We start from the raw sequence: 5,856 nt of genomic DNA, 5'->3' as shown, positions 1-5,856 counted from the left end.
AAGCGTTTCTCCACCGCAACTCGAGTACACATTTTCTATTTCCATACTTTCGAACCGATCGTGAGATCTTAGCAGGTTGGAAAACGCAATAAATTGACAAATCATTCGTAACTTGCGGCTGTGCAATCTTGCATAATAACGCTGAAAGAAAGTATCGACTCGATTCGAACGAACCTCCCTAAGTTCGATTCACAGGAATCGCATTTCTCCGATCTATAACACCCAACGTATACGTATATCCGTCTATCCCGTGAAATCTCGGCTGGGATATCTCGCAGCCTTGGAAAACTGGGACTTTGAACCCGGTTGCACCCTGTTGCAGGGGTGAAGGAAGGAAGGACGGAAGGAAGGAAGGAGGGCGGGAGGGGGGAGGAAGGGAAGGGGTCGAACACAGAGAGCCTCGTCGTCCCGTGACGTCGGAGCCCGACTGGCCAATAAGGGGTCGTGGCTCGACTGACGTCACTGCATTTCGATCCCCCTCCCCCTCCCCCTCCCCCTTCCGTCGCCAACGTGACGCGCATTTATCCGCAAGGAGGGATGTTGGGGGGGGGGGGGGCAGGGAACCGGAAGAACCGCGGAAGCTTCGAAGGACGGGACAAGTTGACCCAGTTCATCGAAAACGGACCCCATGCGCGTTAACATTCTTTCATAATGCCCCAAATTGCAATTTTTTACTACACTAGGTGCGGCTTATCTCTCTTCTCTTGTTTCCGAATCTTGTTGTCGATTGTTCGAGTTTTTGTTTGAAATTTTCATCGACCTTTAGATGTTTCATACGGTGATTAAAAACTTTCGCTTCTGTGTAATCTGTTTTGTTTTTTCTTTCCTCTTTTTATTCATACGCTGGAGAAACGTTGGAAAAACGAAGATCAGATTTATTTCGGTCGAAAGCGAATTATTTTACTTTTGCATTGTTGCATTAAAATATGTAATATTCATCTTTGAGGAAATTATATTTAAATTAAAATTGACGTCATGATTTGACGTGTTTTTTTTCTTAGTTTGTTCTTCGCTTGTGAGAGAGCTAAATTTGTTTTGCAACATACGACAGCGAATTCAATAATCGTAAAAATTGAGATTTTTTTCACACGGAGTTCACTGAAGGTATTGTTTCTCATCCTTTTCTTTCATTCTTTGTTTTTGCAATTTCGCTATTATTTATCTCTGTAGTATAACGTTTTTCTGTTTATTCAGATTCCACCTAGTCTTCTTCCTTTCTTTCATATTCATCTTCTAAATGTTACTTATTGCTATTACCTTCATCGTTTTTTTCTCTCCTTCCGATTTTTTTGTTTTGGTCATTGTTCTTTAAAAAAGGTAGAATGTCAAACAAAACTAAACATTAATAAGTAAACTGATTCTAACTGCTAAGAATCTATCGACCGATCAATCAATCAATCAATCAATTTGCAGTGATTGTTTTTTTTTTTGTTTGCCAAAAAATTAAAAATCGCGCCACTTTCTGTGGGTATAAGTTTTACTTTTTTCCAGACAGATAGACATCGGAATACACGCGTTGAATTTTCATGGCGTGGGCGTCGGTCGAGACTTCCGAATGCGAGAGAATATTGCGTGGGCGTGTATTTGGGTGCCCGAATTTGACCCCCTTAGATCCACGTGTTTTTGTCTCGCAACGTTCGTGAAAAGTTCAGAACATTACTAATGCCTTGTGGGACTTTCGCCGTAATGAAAATAACGGCAGAAACTCGGTGCAAGGAAGAGGGAAAGAAATTTAATTTTTTCATCCCTGCAGAAATCATCTTACAGATTTTATGCGTGTTATTTATTACCGCAGATTTTATATTTGACCAAATTATGTAACTTGGGATAAAACTTGGTGTACGGAAAAGGGATTTCCTGTACGATTCCTTTTATACAAAAAAACCTTTCTCCCGATCACCGAAACCATTTTGCATGCAGTCTTCGTACGCGTATTCCGTTTCCGCGGATGACGTCTGACCAAAATACGTGCCACAGAATGATACTTATCATACGAAAAAGCGACTACCTCTGCAAACTTACGTTTATAATGAAAGTCGGCTGAATTATTCACAAGATGATCGGCGGTCTGCGGATGATGAACTCGATTACAAATTGCCACAAATTTTTTCATCACCTCTATGCACGATCGAATTGGATTTCTATTTAATTATTATAATCAATGAAATACGCTGTCTTATTTTTTTTTTTTTTTTTTCTTTTCCTTTCCCATCACGTACGAAAATTGCCAACTTCCGAACGAGATCACTCGGACACGGAATACAAGAAAAAAAACAAAATAATGAAAAATAAAAAGAAATTTGTAAAACTTTCAAATCCTCCCCTTCGAAATCATCGAAAAATCACTCCCGGTATTCTCTTCCAATATTCCGTATATGTACCGAACTGACAGGATCCTCGATGATCCCCGTTTCCGCAGAAATCCGTTTCGGGCACGCAGTGGTAGAGGAGTAACTGCAGTCCGGCGGAGTCTGACATAACTCGAACAGCTTCTACTTGGCCGGAGCCTTCGCGGGTTGAATGGAGCCGGCCGCGGATTGGCTCTCGCCGGAATGACGTCACTGCATTGATTGTTCCCCGCGCGCCACACCACGTGGCCTCGTCGAAGTGGTTCAGGCCTTCCGTGTGTCCGTGTCTGCGAGCTTATCCTCCTCCCTCCCACCCCCTCTCCCACCTTCTACACACACATATCGAGGCCCAAATTATTTTGCATTCGCTATCGGAACGCATTCGATTTTGAGCTTTTCCTGTCTGAACTGTTTTTTTTTTCTTTTTTTTTCCTTTATTTTCAACTACCAATCGTCGACGATTATAGCTGGCTTGGAAGATTTTGAATTTACTGAGATCGATCCGTCCTTCATTCGCTTCTTTCTTGTTCATTGATTCATTCGTTCGTTGATTTGTTCATTCATTCGTTTGAATATTCATTTATTCATTCGTTCGTTCGTTCCTTCCACGCATCATTCATTCGTCATTTGTTTGTTTGTTCATTCGTTCATATAATTATTCATTTGATCATTCATTCGCTCGTTTATTTGTTTTTTTTCTTTTATTATTAATTTATTCACTCATTCATTCGTCATTCATTTGATTAATCATTTGTTCGTTCACTTCTGTTATTTTTAGTAATCATCAATCAATTGATTCCTTTCTTTTTCATTCATGCACCGTTCATTCGTACATTCATTTTTTCGTTCACTCATTCATTTATTCATCCGTTTAATATTTATTTTTTTCTTGAACACGGTTTCTTTAGTTTCTGCCTGATGTAATTAATCCGCAATGCTAATGTTTATTCAATCGAAATTATTATACTATGTAAATTAGAATGTATCGTTGGATGGTTGAATGACTCTACTTTACAAAATCACATGTAATATGTACGCGTATGAATACAAAATTGACTAAAGCGTGAATCTTGACATGGAAAATAACCGATTAAGTTATACCGAGCCAACCGTTGACTCTTACTACTTAAAAACGATTCCTCCTGCGCTGCAGTGACCTGTAACGCATGCGAAACATTGTTTCGTATTTTTTCTGTCTTCTGAGTATCGTAGTATCAATAGCAAAGTTTTGATAACTGCAGTGTCGCGTCTAAAAAATTGCCCACCAAATCTACACATCGAGAAAAATAACGAAAGCTGAAAAAAAACTTGTTCATAATTATTCCTGATTACAATCAATTTTGCAAATCAAATGAATCCGACTTTCGGTTAGTGTCAAATTAACATATTAACAATTATTCACATCGAACGTAGCCTGCAGATAATTGTAAGAGTGGATATTTTAAATAAAAAAAAAAAAAAAAAACAAAAGGGAAGAACAAAATGAAACAGAAGAACGAAGATAAATTCTTTTATCCAAATCACAATATAATAACGTGAAGTATGCATCCTAGCGCAGTTTAATTTGAAAGTTTACAAGATATGCCAATGTGCGTAACGATAATAGTAAAAATGCTGCTTTACGCACAATGTAACGTCGTGTAAGCGCATTATCGAATCCTGGGAGTGAGCCGGAGGCTGCAGGACTCCCAGGGACGTCGAGAGAGCGAGAAAGAGGGATGCACTGCAGGCTGCAGCTGCAGGTCGATGCACCCCGACGGTTCCGGTTCGTCGTCCATCCCCCGATGACGTCATCCGCGTCCGCGACTCGCTCTACATATCTACATCCATCCCTACACAGGCACAGAGACACGGTTGCAATTGCCGCAATAGGTAACCCCCATATGCAGTTCTATTCGCCGTTGGTTGGATAGGTCGGGGGTGAAATTGTACAAAACTGGGTCGTCTACGAATTATTCTACATACATATGCGAGTGTGGATATATTATTATAATACACGACGCTTATCGATTTCATATGACGCGAATATAACGTATAAATTATACCTATCGTCATTTTTATTTTATCAGTACGCTAATTATATCATTATTCGATATTAATTATCGTCATTCTCATGATTGTTTTTATTATTATACCTCCTCACCGTCGATGTAATAATTTTCAATTTCAGTTTAAACAGTAATTTCGCTTTATCATCATCATCTTCATCATCATCATCACCATCATTGTTATTTTTGTTACTTCTGCAATTATTTTCTTGAAAATCGATAATTTAACAGTGAATAAATTTTGCGAAGACCGTTCAATTTTTTTTTTTTTATCCGACAGCGAAACATCACGCAATTCAAAACTTGGACGCTGTTTTTAATAATTCTGCGTCGATTTGCGTACATATTTGTAGTTTCTTATCACTGTCCGCCTAACTTTTTCGCCTGCGTTCGGAACATGGGCAGATGGGGATGATGGGGGAGGGTGAAGGGAAAGAGGCAGAAAGTAGGTCACTGGAGCTCCATTCACATTACCGCCATCGCTGCCGCCTGCACCACCATTCATGAGATCTGCCAACGAAACCCATTTCGCATCCCGGCCAGGCGGTTCGTTATGATGTCGGATTTCTCTGTCTAACGAATATTTATTTATTATTTTTGGAGGACGGGGGGAGGGGGGGGGGGGGGGGTAAAAACGTATAACGTAACCAATATGTTTCATAGAATTTTAAGATTGTTCAGAAGTCGAATTACATTGAAACGTTGTAACGTCGTAAGTGTTAACGTATTATAAGATCGAAAGAATTTTTGCTATTTGATGTTTTAATTTGCTGTAATTCGGTCTCATTATATTTTTACTCTTCTACTTCGCAAGCTTCCGCGTTTCGATATTCTGTGAAATATACTTGTTACATTTTTCGAAATTCGATATTGTGACACTTATGTTTACGGATGTTTCTACATTTCTTTAAACCCCTGAATCTATCGTCATCACTTATCCCTATTAAGGATGTTAAAATTCATGCGTGTCGACTAAATGCCAGAAGCTGAAGAAAATTATTCAAGCTTATTTTATTCGTATCTTTCTTTAATCTATTTTTCAATCCCGTTCAGCGATTTTGCCTTCTACATTTTGATTTGTTTTTTGGATTGTTGCCCCCGATTTTTCAAAGTGGGTTTTCAACGATCTCACGGAAAAAAGTTTCCAAGTTTTTAGAGTCAACCGTTTTGAACATCGACAAGAGTCCAGTTTAATGTTTTCATTATTGTATATGACGAAGAATGGCCAACTATCAATCGCGGACTTGTGTTTTACGTGTGGAACGCATCTCGAACTTTTTATTTCACAAGAAGAACTCTGAACTACGATTCTCTTGACGACTGATCTTCGTTCCTCTTTTTACAACGACATCTCTTCAGAATAAGAGAAGAAGGCAACGACAACTCCGTTATTTCGTCATCCTTGACATAATACATAAAATCGACTATCTTTTTTTTTCAAAATTTACGTCGAAAATCTT

The sequence above is a fragment of the Neodiprion pinetum genome, chromosome 4, assembly GCF_021155775.2.
Source record: "Neodiprion pinetum isolate iyNeoPine1 chromosome 4, iyNeoPine1.2, whole genome shotgun sequence".
Lineage (NCBI taxonomy): Eukaryota > Metazoa > Arthropoda > Insecta > Hymenoptera > Diprionidae > Neodiprion > Neodiprion pinetum.
Note: the sequence above shows the minus strand (reverse complement) of the source record.